The sequence below is a fragment of the Cricetulus griseus genome, assembly GCF_003668045.3.
Source record: "Cricetulus griseus strain 17A/GY chromosome 1 unlocalized genomic scaffold, alternate assembly CriGri-PICRH-1.0 chr1_1, whole genome shotgun sequence".
Taxonomy (NCBI): Eukaryota; Metazoa; Chordata; class Mammalia; order Rodentia; family Cricetidae; genus Cricetulus; species Cricetulus griseus.
Window position 1 is genome coordinate 255,067,222 of NW_023276807.1, and position 16,232 is coordinate 255,083,453.

The following is a 16,232-nucleotide window of genomic DNA, read 5'->3' on the forward strand; positions in this document are numbered from 1 at the left end:
AAACCCACACAGTTTAATACAGTAATGAGTCTGTTGTAGACGATAGAACTCAGGGCCATCTGGATGGAAGGATCCGAAGAATAAAAAGATATAAAGGGTGATAGGACAAGGCTACTCCATAGCACACGATCCACTCACCAGTGGGATGTTCTATGACCTCTGTCATTTAGATACTTCATCAGAGGTTCCTTATGTAGACATGATTAAGTCATTGGCTACAGGAGACTGAACTCATTCTCCAGCCCTTTTCCGCTCCTGGGCAGGGTGAAGGTTACTGAAATTTTCAACCTGGTAGAGAATGGGCTAGTTTTTCTGATGACTAGCTCTCATCCAGAATGTATTTAGGACCAGTTCTTCTCTTACATCATCATAGCATAAAAAAAAAACAAAACAAATAACTAAAACTCAGCCAACTAAAAAATAAAAACCATTTATCAATAGGTAAGTCCAAGGGTTTTAGGACCAAGTATACAACTATATTTTATTGTATCTCTCCTATCTAATCTTATCAATAGTCATCTTAAAGTGTTAATGAATTATGCTTGTGCTGTCCAGTGTGGCTCCCGCCATCACACTTAGTGACCCAGTACTCTTCTTCTTGAATGGTATTTATAATGCCACTCCTTATTTGCACTTGCTACATTGCAGCAATCACAGGTAGATAGGAGAGATCATGCTAGAGAGTAGAGATGAGAACATTTTATCCTATTGGGCCAGTTGTAATCTGAAATTTCAAAACAAAATGCTCTTTTAAAAAAGCAAGACCAAAGGGTTGGGGGGTGTAGTTTAGTGGTATATTGCCTGGCTACGGTGTTCAAGTGATTCCCTGAGGTCAATCCTTTGTAACACATATTCACAAAAATACAACCCAATTATGTGTTCTCTGTAAATGGCATACTTACTTATCTAAACATTTGCATACCACAGTTCAGGGGATTAAACTCATGGTTTGTGTGTGTGAGGCAAGTGATTTAGCACTTGGCTTATCCCCAGTCCAAGAAATACATTTGAAATGCAGAGATGTAAAAAGATACTCTGTGCAAACAATATATTCAGGGATGCTGTAGTAACTATGTTAATATCAGCTAACATAGGCACTGAAACAAAAACTCATTATTAGAATCATATGGAAATAGTCTATTACAATAAAATACTCTATGGAGTAGAATGTCATAATAATTTTAAATGTACATATACCTAATAGTCATACAGCATCCAAATACAGAAAGCAAATTTAAGACAATTAAAGGTAAAAATAAAAACAAATCTATAATCATATTTGGAGATTTCCATATCCCCATGCCACTAGTTTATACAGCAAACCAGACAAAAGAATAATGAAGGACATAAAGTATCTGATCAAGACTCTCAGTCAAAACAGCCTAGCTTGCATTTGTGGAACACAGAAAAATCAGTACTTATATTTGTAGAGAATTAAAATCTTTCAATGTTTTTATTAGGCAAGAAGTTCTATCACCAACAATTTAAGGTCTGTCTTAAGAAGGTAGAAATGGAGCTGGGGCATGGGACATGGGACGCGGGACATGGGACAAGGGGCACAGGACATGGGACATGGGACAAGGGGCATGGGACAAGGGACATGGGACATGGGACAAGAGACATTGGGCATGGGACATGGGACATGGGACAAGGGACATGGGACAAGGGACATGGGCAGGCCTCGACCTTGCATTCCACTTGGCTCCCTCTCCAGAGTGGATAGGAAGACAGGCTTGTGTCTCCAGGCTCTGCAGTCTGTCCCATGCTGTGAAATCTGAGGGTGACTCACACATTGTAGAATGCTGTTCAACATTCTAATGGTACAAAGTTCCAGTTATACAGACTGAATTCAGTTGCAGAGGTGACTGGAGCCAGCAGAGCTATATTTTATACTTGAAGGTTTATTATAAAAATATTTTTCTTAATTAAAAATTTCATAAATGAATTTCCCCAAACTCCTTTAGACCTACCCCCCAATTCCTTGACCAAACAACTTTGATACCTGGAATTTTTTCTAAAGCCGGTCTTATTACTATATGCAAAAAAGTTATTCAAGGTGATGATATCTTAAACAGCTTGACTGTGACAACCAGCTAAAATTACATACATGTATCCAACCATCAAATATTTTGCACCCCTTAAATAAGAATCATTTTTATTTGTCTGTTATACCATGATAAAGCTTTTGTCTATGATAACAGGACAAAAGTTGCAATTTTGTATATACAAAATGCCAATTTGACCAATGTAGTTTTGGGGCTTCCATTTGAATTTTAAAGTTTCTTAGTTTATTATTATTACTGTTATTTTTTAATTCAGTAAGAGTTTTGGGTATGGTACAGATGAGCAGCAACACTTTATTCCATATAATTTGATCAGAATATTCTTTGTGTCATTGTATTTTCCTTTTGTTTTTAATGTGAACGGAAGCCAAAATACTTATTTTAAAGATCTGTAGTCTTTCTTGTAGAACATACAAGATAATTTCATTATGCAGCCATATTTGATGTATATATACATGTTTGGTTATGCCAGAGGTCAGACTTTAGTCTCTAAGACAGCCTCATCTGCAATGACATTCGTGCAACATCCCCCACCGCTACCCCTAACATACACACAGAATCATTATGGAAAGGTTGTGTCTTGTTTGAGATGGAACAGGAGGGCAGAAATAATATGCTTGAGTCAGACAGCTCTGGCAGCTGTGGCCCCTAGTGTTTCTGTAACCTCAATTAAGCACCTTAATGGGTTTCCATGTCAGTATTCTAAATAACTACCTCACGAGACCACAGTGTGCCATGGCCTGCAGTGCTTTTGTAGAATTATGTAAGAGGAGCATCTGACACCTAGGAAGCCCTCCTGGACCCTCTAATGCAAGACACTGGACAATAAGCAGTTTTCTGCATTTTGTATTTTAAGAACCAGTGTGGGTGAATACAAGGAACAAGGTCTTTAAAGTCACACAAAGGGCTAGAGCGATGCCTCAGTGATAAAGAGCACTTGCTGCTCTTCAGAGGGCCAGTGTTTGATTTCCAGCACCCATATAGTGACTCATAACTGTCTATAAATCCAGTTTCAGATTATCTGACACTCTCTTCTGGCCTTTGTGGGTACCAGACCCATATGTGGTAGATACACATGCATTCAGGAAAATCACTTGTAAACATTAAAAAATAAAATAAACAAAACTAGGTTCCGCTCTTCCTTGTCATACATGGACACTTCTCCTTTCAACAAATTATTAATCAAGCCGGGTGTTGGTAGCGAACGCCTTTAATCCCAGCACTCAGGAGGCAGAGGCAGGAGGAGCTCTGTGAGTTCCAGGCCAGCCAGGTCTACAGAGAGAGTGCCAGGATAGGCTCCAAAGCTACACAGAGAAACCCTGTCTCGGAAAGAAAGAAGGAAAGAAAGAAAGAAAGAAAGAAAGAAAGAAAGAAAGAAAGAAAGAAAGAAAGAAAGAAACACCCTTAGGGGTTCTGTTTCTCCCTAGGAAGATTGGTCATCCGTCATATCCATAGACACATGAGGAAGAAATCAGTACTGATATGTAAACATCCAGACTACTGCTCAATTAAGCTTCAGTTACTTCATCTTGGCGCTATTAGATTTTTGTTATTAAGGTTTTATTTGTCGAATGTACACAAGGTCGAATGTGCTCAATGGATCAAAGCCTGCAGGATTACCTTCGGCATTATTGGAGCTCAGATCACTTTCTAGTTCAAATGCTGTGTATTTAATTTTATCTCTGCCTCTGTGCTTGAGTGCCAAGAAAATAAATCTCACTGCTTCAGGTTCTGCAGAGCCAGGAGATGCTTCACACACTCAACGGATATTCTTCCTGACTCCAACATTTACATCTCATGATGGACGACTGCTGTTTTAAGATTTTTAAAGTTTCTGTCCAGAGAACTCAGATCAGTATTTTCTGTTACTCACTTTACAACGCACCAGGATATATGATCAGTAGGTACAAAGTCGTATTTATTTGATTAAAATTCCTTTAGCTTAATTTTCTTGTTGCTAGTAGCAACCCTCAAAGGACAGATCTAAACCAACAACTGCCACAATGATCAGCATACCTGTTTTATTTTTTTCCTGGGTTGTGGTTTTAAAATAACTTCCACAGTGTTGATAGCAATAAAGACAACTGTTGTTTATTCTGCCTTAAACATATGGACAAACCATCTCCTAAACAGCTTGTCCTACTAATGAACCTTTCTCTGAGGCTTTCAGAGGCCGCCTTAGGCCCCGTGTGCTGTTGCTATGTTCATAACAATAGGGATGATGATGGTGTTTGTATTATAGAAATTATCTTCTAATTTCTATAAACTGATGCTTGGGATCAGCCTTATCTGCCCAGTAGCAGATGACATTTACATCTTTTTGAGAACTACTGTTACTTAATAAGCAATGTATAGCACCTCTTTATGAATTTGGTTGTTCTGTTATGAAGACGTGCTGACAGCATCAAAAGAGACTAAAAATAAACTCCGGGCAGAGCTGTCTGTAGATGACAGTGAAATTCTATTAGGCAGCTTTCTAAGGGCAGATGAAGAGCACCTCTGTCAGCAGGAAAATGTTGCTGTGGAGAAGCAGGATGAGTCTTTGAGATGGTTGTTGGTTCTTCTGAAATTGAACCTGGTGTACAGAAAAAAAATCAGAGACCATGTTGGTCATTGGGGTTCATAGGCATGGTAGCTGGGTAGGGCTGTTGGTTGCTTCTCCCCATTGGAAGCTTGCATGGTGATTTCTGGTACCATGGAAGCTAGGGGGAGGCATTCAAGTCAACAGAACCCAACTGAGGTGGCATATGGCATGATAGTTTCACTCTTCTCCCCACACTTTGCTCATATGCAAGTCAGTAGAGAGAACCTGGTAGTACTTACTTGATTTCCGCTTAGTATGATGTGACGGGGGATGTACTTCTATGTGCTGTGAATATATGTTTCTCTTGTTGGTTGATGAATAAATGCTGATTTCCAGTAGCCAGGCAGGAAGTATAGGCAGGGCTACAAGATGAGGAGCATTCTGGGGAGAGGAACACAGAGAGGAGCCACCAGGGAGATGCCATGTAGCCACTGAAGGAGAAACATGCCAGAGCATTATGGGTAAGTCACAGTCTCAAGACAGTACATAGTTTAATAGAAATGGGTTAGTAATTAAGACAAAGCTAGCCAATATGAAGCCTGAGACATCAGCCAAACAGTTCATAATTAATATAAGCCTCCGTGTGTTTATTTGGGACTAAATGACTGCGGGACAGGACAGAAATTCCATCATCAATAATGCTCTGTTGGACCCCTAATGGTGCACTCACACAGTCAAGGGGTTTCAGAAAGGGGGCGTTTACCATATTGACTCTTGATGTTTAACAAGCCTATTTGTTACTAATGGAACCTACTAAATTGCATTTCTCAAGGTCTAGAGCAGGACTCATACCCAGCATGGTGAAGAACACAGCCACCAAGGAGGATAGGCCCCTGAAAAACAGAGGATAGCTGCTGACAGAGTACCTGTTAGTCAGCTGGGACTTAATGGGACCCACTCCCAATGAGGGGAAGCCCTTAGCAGCAAGCTGTGACCCAGGAAGCATGCTTCTGGGAAGACCTCTGGGATGGACTGGAGAAGACAGCCAAGCAGAAAAGCCAAAAGCATCAAAGAGGGATCCAAAACATTGTGTCACTTCATGAAATTTCCCGAGATTAACACCCAAGACTTTCTCTAATAATAGCAACTTTTTTAAAAAGCTCTGCAGTTTAGTGAAAGCCAATTTTCCTTTTGCCTTCTGTCTCAGTTTCTACAGTGTTGCAACCATGTCTCCTTGCTCAAGTTTGCCCCTAGCAGTGAAGATGGGCCCTTCCCAGCTGAGTATCTGCCAGCTCCCACAAATGACTCAACTCTCTACAGATCTTGATCTTTCCTCGCCTCCTCACTAACACTAAAGTCAGAAGCAAATGAGAGCCCCGATGTCTCAAGGACTATTTATTGCTATTATGGCACTCTATTATTAAAGCAGGAAGTGATTTGCCCGTAAAACAACAAACAAACAAAACAAAACAAAACCCCACAAGGCCTAGGCCCTGACCACCTGGCAATCCTTCTACTGAGTATGTGTGTTGCAGCCCTGTGCCTCCCACCTTGGGTTCCCAGGGAAGTCACAAGGTCCTCTGTCTTCTGGGGCTCATGAGAAGTCTTGCTTTAGCTCAATTATTCCAATTCCCTAGACTCCAGACAGCTCAGTTTCATCTCTTTGATTAGTTTGAAGTCCTCCCACTTTCCATTGGTACACAGGGCACACACTGCCAGTTGTGTGGCCTAACCCTTTTCAACTTGGCTCAGCCACTTAGGAGAGACGGAAGCCTGAAGCTAGAGGTCAGGCTTCCGTTAAAGAATTAACTAATGAAATGTTTTTATTTTTATTTTATTGTTTTTTTTTTTGAGACAGGGTTTCTCTGGGTATCCTAGGCTGCCCTGGAACTTGCTATGTAGAGCAGAATAGCCTAAATTCAGAGATCTGCCTGCTTCTGCATCCCAAGTACTGGGATTAAAGACATAACCCACCCCACCAGGCTTCACAAAATGGCTTTTAGACCAGTGAGCTTGCATTTATAGAAAATGCCACTGAAAATTGAACTCCACTGCTGTAGGTGACAGAAGAGAAACCCTTGACTTAGATCATTTACATTTTTGGTAAACAGCTGACATAGGAAATGGGAATTTATAAAATTAAAGGGTCACGCCTGTTTAGAATAGTGTTCAGTGATATTCCAGGAATAGAGGTTGTTTGAAGATGGAGGAATTCTTGAAGCAGAAACTATATTCTTCTTTATGCTTTATATCTTGGAATAAAATCAACCCCAATAAACACAGGCCACCAGGGTGACTGAAAGGGCTCAGAGGAGAAAGGACTAACTAGGTAGGAGTATTACTGTAGCTAGAGAAAAACCTCCTGTTAAGTGACCCGATTATGCTGAGTGTCCCAGAGTAATTATAGGTCACTAAAGCTCCCCCTTCCTCTTCCAGTCTGCACTGACTTTTCTGAGTGTGAATTGTGCTGTAGTTCTGACGATCACAGTGCATTGTTGTTATTGAGAACAAACCCTTGAGAGATTAGTGGTCTTGTATTAGTTTACCACTGCCATTGTAAAAAATAACCACATAGATTTTGACTCTTTCCCCGAATTTTGGTCTAAGTTCTTTGTTGATTTTCCTTTCCCTAAGCCCAGAAGAACTGTACTACATGTAAACTTTGACCTAAGAGTACATTGCACTCTATATTAGGATGAATTCTTTCTTTTTATCTCCTTTACACTTTCTTTTTTATTTATTTAAATTAGAAACAATCTTATTTTGTGTATCAATCCCAGATTCCTCTCCCTCTCATCCTCCCATGTCCCCCACCGACCCCCCATCCCGTCCCTCTTCTGCTCCATAGAAAGGGTGAGTCCTTCCATGGGGGAATCTTCAATGTCGGTCAGATTATTTGGGGCAGGACCTAGGCCTTCCCCCGTGTGTCTAGGCTGAGAGAGTATCCCTCTATGTGGAATAGGTTTCCAAAGTCCATTCATACACTGTTCCACTACCAGAGGCTCCATAGACTGCCCAGGTCTCCAAACTAACACCCACATTCAGGGGGCCTGATTCTGTCCTATGCTAGTTTCCGAGCTGTCAGTCTAGGGTCCATGAGCTCCCCCTTATTCAGGTCAGCTCTTTCTGTGGTTTTCCCCAGCCTGGTCTTGATCCCTTTGCTCATCACTCCTCACTCTCTACAACTGGATTCCAGGAATTTGGCTCAGTGTTTAGCTGTGGGTGTCTGCTTCTGCTTCCATCAGCTACTGGATGAAGGCTCTAGGATGGCATATAAGGTAGTCATCAATCTCATTATAGGGGAAAGTCAGTTAGGATAGTCTCTTCACTATTGCTTAGAATCTTAGTTGGGGTCATCCTTGTAGATCTCTGGTCATTTCCCTAGTGCCAGATTTCTCTTTAACCCTATAATAGCTCTCTCTATTATGGTATCACTTTTCTTGCTCTCCTCTATTCTTTCCCTGACTCAATCTTCCTTCTCCCTCATGTCCTCTCCCCTCCTCTTCTCCCCTTCTCTTTCTCCTAATTCCCTCTCCCCTCCCCCCATGCTCCCAATTTGCTCAGGAGATCTTGTCCCTTTCCCTTCTCTGGGGGACCATGTATGTCTTTCTTAGGGTCCTCCTTGTTTCCAAGCTTCTTTGGAGGTGTGGATTGTAGGCTGGTAATCCTTTGCTCTGTCTAATATCCATAGATGAGTGAGAACATACCATGTTTGTCTTTTTGTCACTGGCTTACCTCACTCAGGATGTTTTTTTCTAGTGCCATCCATTTGCCTAAGAATTTCAAGATTCCATTTTTTTTTTCTGCTGAGTAGTACTCCATTGTGTAAATGTACACAATGTTGAGGGGCATCTAGGTTGCTTCCGGGTTCTGTCTATTACAAATAATGTTGTTATGAACATAGTTGAACAGATGTCCTTGTTGTATGAATGTGCATCTTTTGGGTATATGCCTTAGAGTGGAGTTGCTGGGTCTTGAGGTGGCTGATTCCCATTTTCCTGAGGAACCACCATACTGATTCAGGATGAATTCTTTATGTGAATATTTTAGTAGGTAATACACATTGTTTGTGGTTCTGAAAAAAATCACCATATATCTTGCACTTTTGCTACTAGTTTTATAACTAGATGTCTTTAGTAATGGTGCATGGATATTATTTATTCTATATAATATTAATCCTCATGTTTTTGTGCTTTCTCTACAGATTCCATGGAAAGCAAAGGAATACATTACCATGTTATATTTGGAATGAAAGGTATAACTGTAATTACTGAGGTGATGTAATACCATGATCCCAGTGTGCAGTATTTTAGACCAGGATGGTTTTATCTATACAGCAATTCTTCAACTAACATTTAATATGCCTGTCTCATGGATTCTCTCCTTGAAGGACCCAAGGTTTACTAAGAGAAAGAGGTCATGCAGACAAGAGATTATTAACAACCTGTGTGAGCAAGACTCCTGGTAGAAAATTTGATAATGTAGACTCAAATCTTATTAGTAGATGACACTCAGACTCTAACATTCAAGCAAAGATGTTTCCTTGAGAACTGGTTGTGAATGTGACTTGCATAAGGTTCATATTCAGAGCAGAGGAAGTTAAGAATTATGAAACAGTGACATGAAATTTATATTTCGAAAAATCTTTAAACTTGTTTATATATTTTTCTTGATGTAGCCAAGAAATTTTATGATACTAATGAATAGGAAACAATGTATGAAATGTTAAATGGATATGTAAAAACATTTTTGTTTGGGTTTTTGAAACAGGGTTTCTCTGTGTAGCTTTCTTTGATTATCCTGGAACTCTGTAGGCTAAGCTGGCCTTGAACTCACAGAGATCTGTCTGCCTCTGCCTCCCTGAGTGTTGGGATTAAAGCACGTGCCACCACTGCTGGGTTTAAAATTTTTTTAAAGAAATAAAACAACTAAAACAGGTGTTTTGATTGTTGAGATTTTTGTTTACATGATGCCAATGATTGAGTTTACTTTTAGGGATACTGAGGCCATAGGCCATAGGAAAATCAATAATTCTTGCTTTTGATTAGTGAAGATGATGGGCAGATCCATAACAGTTAATTATAAAAAATAGTATATGATTAAATCTGAAAATCCCAAGTGCCAATGGTAAGAAAATAATTACATAATGACATAGTCACTGAAAAAGTTAAAGGAGATATAGATTAACAGCAATCCTCTCCCCCCCCATTCTTCCCTCCCTCTCTCCTTCCTTTCTTCCTTCTTTCCTTCCTTTTCTCGTTTCTGTTATGTATATGAATGTTTTGTCTGCATGCATGTATATGCACCATGTTCATGCCTGGGCCCCACAGACTCCATAGAGAGCATTGTAGTGATGTATTATTTATGATTTATTAAAGCTTGACTGAGGCTTCAGAAAAGCAAAGTCAGCCACAAGCCTTAGAAGCCAAGCACACACCTTTAATCCCAGGAGCCAGAAGCTAGGACATAGTGTCACACATCTTTAATCCTAGGACTCAGGATTAAGAGATAGACAGATCTCTGTGGGTCCAAGGCCATCCGGGACTACACAAAGTGAGTCATTCTGAAAGAACACTATAGCTCACACCTTTAATCCCAACATTAGGGTAGTATATAAGCCAGAAGCAAGATCTCAGAGAGACATTCATTCTCCAGCCACACTGAAGAGAGGTTACAATATGAGGCTCATGGAGACAGGATCAAACCATTCAGCCTGAGGTAGAGATAAGAAGCTAGTGACCAGCTGCTTTGCTTTTCAAATATTCTGTTTGAAGCTTGAATCCCAATATCAGTCTCTGGGTCACTTATTTTTTGTGTTACAGAGCATCATATCCCCTGGAACTGGAGTTACAGACCGTTGTGAGTCTATGTATGGCTGCTAGGAACTAAACCCATGTCTTCTGAAAGAACAACAGTCCTATTAACCACTGAGCCATCTCTTCAGTCCTTCAGAGTGATTCTTAAATGTGTATTATGGCCATGGACTCCTTTGAGGGAATGGGCTGGGCAGGCTTAATATAGACCTTCAATTAAAATACACTGTTAGTTTTGTGACATGGCCTTATGGCATCTCCTTTTGTTTTTGTTAACCCATTTTTGGTTGTTTTAGATCATGGTGGTTCAGACCTTCACAATCAACATAACTGCTTAATGTATAGCTGTTACATTTTTCAATTCACGAGAAACTATTTATACTCTATAATGTGGCCATAGAGAGTCAGGCAGAATCATATTAAATATGGTGATAGTAACTGAAGCCAGGACAAGGAGGAAGGCCTTTGGGAACCACAACTTATGACAATAATACTCACAATCACAACATCTTTCCTAAATTATGCTTTTTTTTCATCTTCAAGGAATGATTTTGTTAGACAATAAAATTCAATAATATAATTCATTCAATATTTAAAATTGTATATATGTATGTGACACCCTAATAAGGTTTGTTTTTGTCTATTTTACTTGCTTGGATTTGTTAATTTGGCCACAGTGAATCTATCAAACTCATGTGGAAAATTAGCCTTCAATAGTTGTTGATGAAGATATTAAGAAATGAGATCTGTTTTGATGAGCTGATGGGGCAATGTGACAATGTGATATGTCCCCTGGCTATGAGTCTTATTGATTATTGAGCATTATTGATTATTATTATGGACAGGAACAAATGAATAATGGCCCATGCTAAAGACACGAGCATCTCAATGGCATGGTCATATTAGCATCAAAATCCATCCTCAACAGAAACACAGACTCAGTCTTTAGACGTTTGGGTGGAAGGTTATTCTATAAAAAAAGCCAAGTCAAAGACTATAAATTTTGTCCTTAAAGCATTTTGGTTATCATTTCCAAACAAGAAACAAATTTTGCTCTAAAATGTTTGTCATTGGTTATTTAATTGACTTTCATGTATATATTATTTTCATACATATATTAATATATATTAATTGACTTTCGTATATATATATTTTTTCCAAGGCATGGACCTGCATTTGATAGTGTCCCTGCGTTCAGGGAGCAGGCGGCTCACAGCGAAAGTACAGCAGAGACAGTGTAGAACCCTGCTTTGGGAAAGTGGTTTTGAACCAACATAAACAGATTAGGTGTTTTGTTGCCCAGATTCTCGTTGAATCCTCACTTATTTGATTGGTCTTGGAGTAGCAGGACTTGGCTAAACTAAGTATCATCTCAGTGGTTTCCTGTGGCCAATGTATACATTTAGCAAATGGTAGGAACCTCGTGTATTCCTGCCTCTGCCGTGTATGAGCCAAGTCCCACTCATACTACGTAGATTCCTTGCTATTCAGACACGGAAGTGTCCCTGGAAGTGGTTATTTACTCCCTAGTTACTAGTTAATCTCCAGCTTGTTTGTTTGTTTGTGTTTTGAGACAGGTTTTTTTGTGTGTGTGTGTAGCCCTAGCTGTCCAGGAACTCGATTTGTAGACCAGGCTGGCCTTCAACTCACAGAGATCCACCTGCCTCTGCTTCCCGAGTGCTGGCATTAAAGGTGTGTGCCACTGCCGATTGGTGACCTGCAGCTTTTATGCTTGTGGAACCACAGATTTAGTGGACTAAACTACCCACTGTTTAAAGAAAACTGGCTCAAATGGGTGTGGACGTAGACATATCGTCGGAAGCACCAGCGCAAGAGTTTTGGAGACTTGTTTTTTGTTTCTAGAGAGGGTTTGGGGGTTGGAGGTCTAGCGCAGTAGCAGAGCATGGACAAGGCCTGTGGTTGAATTCCCCAGAACTACAAGAAGACAGAAGTAAGAGCACAAGTCTGGGAACAAGCCGAGTACCTGCTTCGGCAGCCTCGGCTTTTACTCATCTCTTTTGCCCGACTTCACTTCCGGGTGGTTTTGCCTCTGTTCCACACTTAACCTGTGCAAGCATGTTTAGACTCCTTTTTACGTGTTTCTATGTCAACAATAAGATGCGGATTGGAGCTGTGCATATTTAACTTGTCTTTTTATTGACTTGCTAAAGTAAGGATAAGAATTCTCACCTTGCCTATGATGATCTGTATGAGTGTTTGCTGCTGAGTAAGTGCTCATGAAACAAGCTAGACTATACACTCATCTAGGGACACGACTGTGGTTTCTGTTTGTTTCCATTTAGGTTAAATAACCAAGAAATGTTGCCAAATAACAGAGACTCAGCTGCGAACACAAGAGCACACCCTGGAACTGGCGTATGAAATACAAGCCAGCTGGCTGCGTTAGGAAATGTCTTAGGAAAAAATAGCCTTCCTCATCTAAGCCATAAATGGAAAAGCGACTCTCTCAAGGCTTAACTGGTTTCCTTTTTATCCTGTTTGTTTGTTTGTTTGTTTGTCTGAGGTATACCCTGCTGAATAATTGCGACAACACTGAGAGAGTAAAACCAAGTGTGCTGGCACACTCCAAGCAAGAACTTCTACATTATTCCATGCGGGAAGCACTCTATGCAGGGCGTGTCACAGGCCAGGTCAGGTGACAGGAAGCAATGGGAAACTTTCTGCCTGATTGTCACATGTGTTCTTGTGCGTGTGTGTGTGTGTGTGTGTGTGTGTGTGTGTGTGTGTGTGTAAATATATATTTTGCATGCACACATATGCATATAATCAGTATTTATTTCCACACCTTTTATGCTCCCAATATCACAGGCAGAACTGCAAGCCTAAGAAACTCATCTCCTAGTTTCCTTCACTTTTTTTTTGTTCCAGAAATACTTTAGGTTCTATCCACCAAATGCACACACAGGATTCCAAAGGTATAACAGAGGCCCAGTGAGTACAAATATTTAAAAAGTAAGAAATAATACATTCTCAGATTCATTGAGTATAAATTCATTGAGTATAAACAGTCTCCCTGCTGCCCCAGGAACCAGGAAACTGTTTGCTTAGCATTTGCTACATGGACTGAATCATTTATTAGACAAACGAGATAAGTGAATTATCCTTATTCCTTCCTATTGCCAAATGTGAATATCGTTGGAGAGACAAAACAGCATTTTGAAACAGATGCCAGTATTGTCATCTCTGAGCGGCACACATTTAGCAGCAACAGTCGGATGTCTTATTATGAATTTCTTACAGGGCAGAAACCAAAAGCTATTCCTCTGTGGCTTCAAGATAAAATCCCACTGAGAGTCAGCATTGAACATGCAGATAGAAGCTGAATGTGAGAGACGTTATCCAGTTTTCCTCATATGAAGCAGGGCAAGACTGTGAAAAGGTCTATGCATTACTGAACAAAACCACGGTTCACCTCCGAGGAGTACTCAGTAAGGAGTACTCAGTAAGGTGAGCTATCAAAAAGATCTTCCCGCTGACAAACTCATCCATTTCAGTAGCATAGCAGCTCCTGGGATGACAGATTTGGATTTACGGTCTTTCGTCTCTGAGATGAGAACATCTGAAATAACTTCTCAGTAAGTTGCCTTGAAAAATCATTAAATTGTATCATGTCCTACCTTTCGGTAAGATGTAGGATGCTATTAGTTGGTTAATCTCCTTACTCCTAAAGATGATTTACGGAGCCTGGCCATTTGATGTGATGGAAAATCACTGCTATATTTGGCTTCATATAAAACGAAGAGTTTCCCGTGGTGAGCTTGATGGTATCTTCCATATTACACTTTTATGGTATAATTTCTGGGAGTCTTTCAGATTTCATCTCATAGGGTCATATATGATGGAATCTTAAAAATAAACCTCTTTACAGAGGATTTAAATAGAACCTCTCTTATTCTGCAATCTGCCTGGTGTTTGGACTATGACTCTGAAGTGTGTATGTGTTCATAGAGTTGATACAAATTTAATTCCCTGCTAAATCAAGAAATAAGCATTTGTCCTCTCTTCTTGTTACTGTCTTGGTAGGTTTGGCAAATGGTTATTATCATTCAATAGCAAGAATCTAGTAACTAGATGACAATCTACATATTACATGAATTCTAGAATTGGTGACTGGCAGAGAGGACGGTTAAAAGAGCAATGTACTTTTCAACCACTGAAATCTGGGCCTCACAAGAAGGTAACTGCAGTACTACTGAACAAGGCAGAGGTCTTTCCTGACTTGTCTGGTGTTTCTGTTTTGTTTTGGGACATGGTCTATTCCAACCTGTTGGAAAGCTGGATTTACAAGTACGTCCACCACCATACCAGGCTAGATTTCCTTTTGACTGCAAATAGGTGTCTGTTTTATTCAGCTGGCAAGTTTTCCAGAAAGCATTGAGTTTAGAAGGTGCACAAATCCAGTATCCAACCATAGAAAGCAGCACAAGGGCCGTCTACTGATGAACAGATCAAGTCAATGTGGGAAATCGATAGAGCATTAATACATTATTATTGTATTGAAATTCTTTATGCATAGAACTTAAAGATTCCCTTCTGCAAAGGGAAATGGCAGTTGCAGAAGACAAATGCTCCATTATTAAGCTTATGTGAAGTACCCAGAAGAGTGAGTGGTGTTCACCTAGTTAGAAAGTGGAATGCTGGCTTCCAGGGGAGGAGAAATGGGAAATGAGAAGTTACTGTCTTGTGGGCTCGGAGTTTCTGAGTGAGAGGATGGAAGGGGGTTAAGACACTGTTTGCACAGTAAAGCGGATGGACTTAAAGCCATAAAATATATGTTTAAAGCTAGTTAAAACAGCGAATTATATGTTACATACATTTTACCACAATTTAGAAAAATGGAAGGACAAAGTTTGGCCCTTTTCTTAATTTCAGATGGGATAAGTTCAACTTTGGCAGATTCTGTTTTTACTGCTTTAATGATGACTAAAATGCGCCTGGAAACTTTTGGCTGATATTAACTTAGGTATCTTCCTTGGCAGGACGTTCACTTTAGCATTCATCATTGTGCCTTTGAATTCAGAAATAACAGAATTATACTTGGGATTTATGTTATAGTTTCAAATGTTCAATATAAACTAAGGAAAGCAGTATTCCATCTTTGAAAATTGCCTTTTGGAAGCTTGTATACATCACCACTTACATTAAAGATAGGAACACTGCTTGGCCTTTTGTTTTCTGGATATATTTAGAAATGCACATTTAGACAGTGAGTTGAAGATACTTATGAAATATTTTCTTACTTGCTAAGGTCAATACACCTTTCATCCTATTAGTGTTTAGCTGTTTCTCTTTCCTTTTTCACTTTTCTATAGTGTGATCAGAGGTTTCTCTCCCATTGCCAGTCCTGCAACCACTTATAAAATAATCACTCATAGGCTTAATATTAATTATAATTGTTTCACTGACGGCTCAGGTGCATTGCTGGCTACCTCTTACATTTAAATTAACGCATTTCTATTAATCTGGATATCACTGCGTGGCCCATGGCATACCATAGATGCTCTGACTTCTTTCTCCTCCAGTGGCTGCTGGTGCCTCTTTCTGGACTTTGCCTTCTTTCTCCTTGTATCTCTGCTTGGATTTCCTGCTTAGCTATATTCTGCCCTGCCAAAGGCCAAAGGAGCTTTATTCATCAATAAATAAAAGCAACACATATTCACAGTGTGCAGAAAGACATCCCATATCACTATAATGCCTTAAGAGTCTTGTTTTTCCTATTTATTTTTTGTTGTAATAATTTTCAAGATTACCTCTATGTGTTAAAATTTCAAGTGAATAATACCAGTGTGGGAATAATTTTACCATTGTTTC

General features: G+C 39.8%; 1 long non-coding RNA gene across 1 annotated transcript in view; it reads left to right on the top strand.

Moving 5' to 3' along the window:
• The window catches only part of LOC113839263, a 101,532-nt gene extending 87,675 nt beyond the window's left edge, over window positions 1–13,857 (top strand). Inside the window, exons 5-7 of the long non-coding RNA XR_004772439.1 lie at window positions 8,792–8,842; window positions 12,925–13,051; window positions 13,662–13,857. This is a non-coding gene — a long non-coding RNA (uncharacterized LOC113839263). The remainder of the gene's footprint in view (window positions 1–8,791; window positions 8,843–12,924; window positions 13,052–13,661) is intronic.
• Window positions 13,858–16,232: the final 2,375 nt, after the last annotated feature.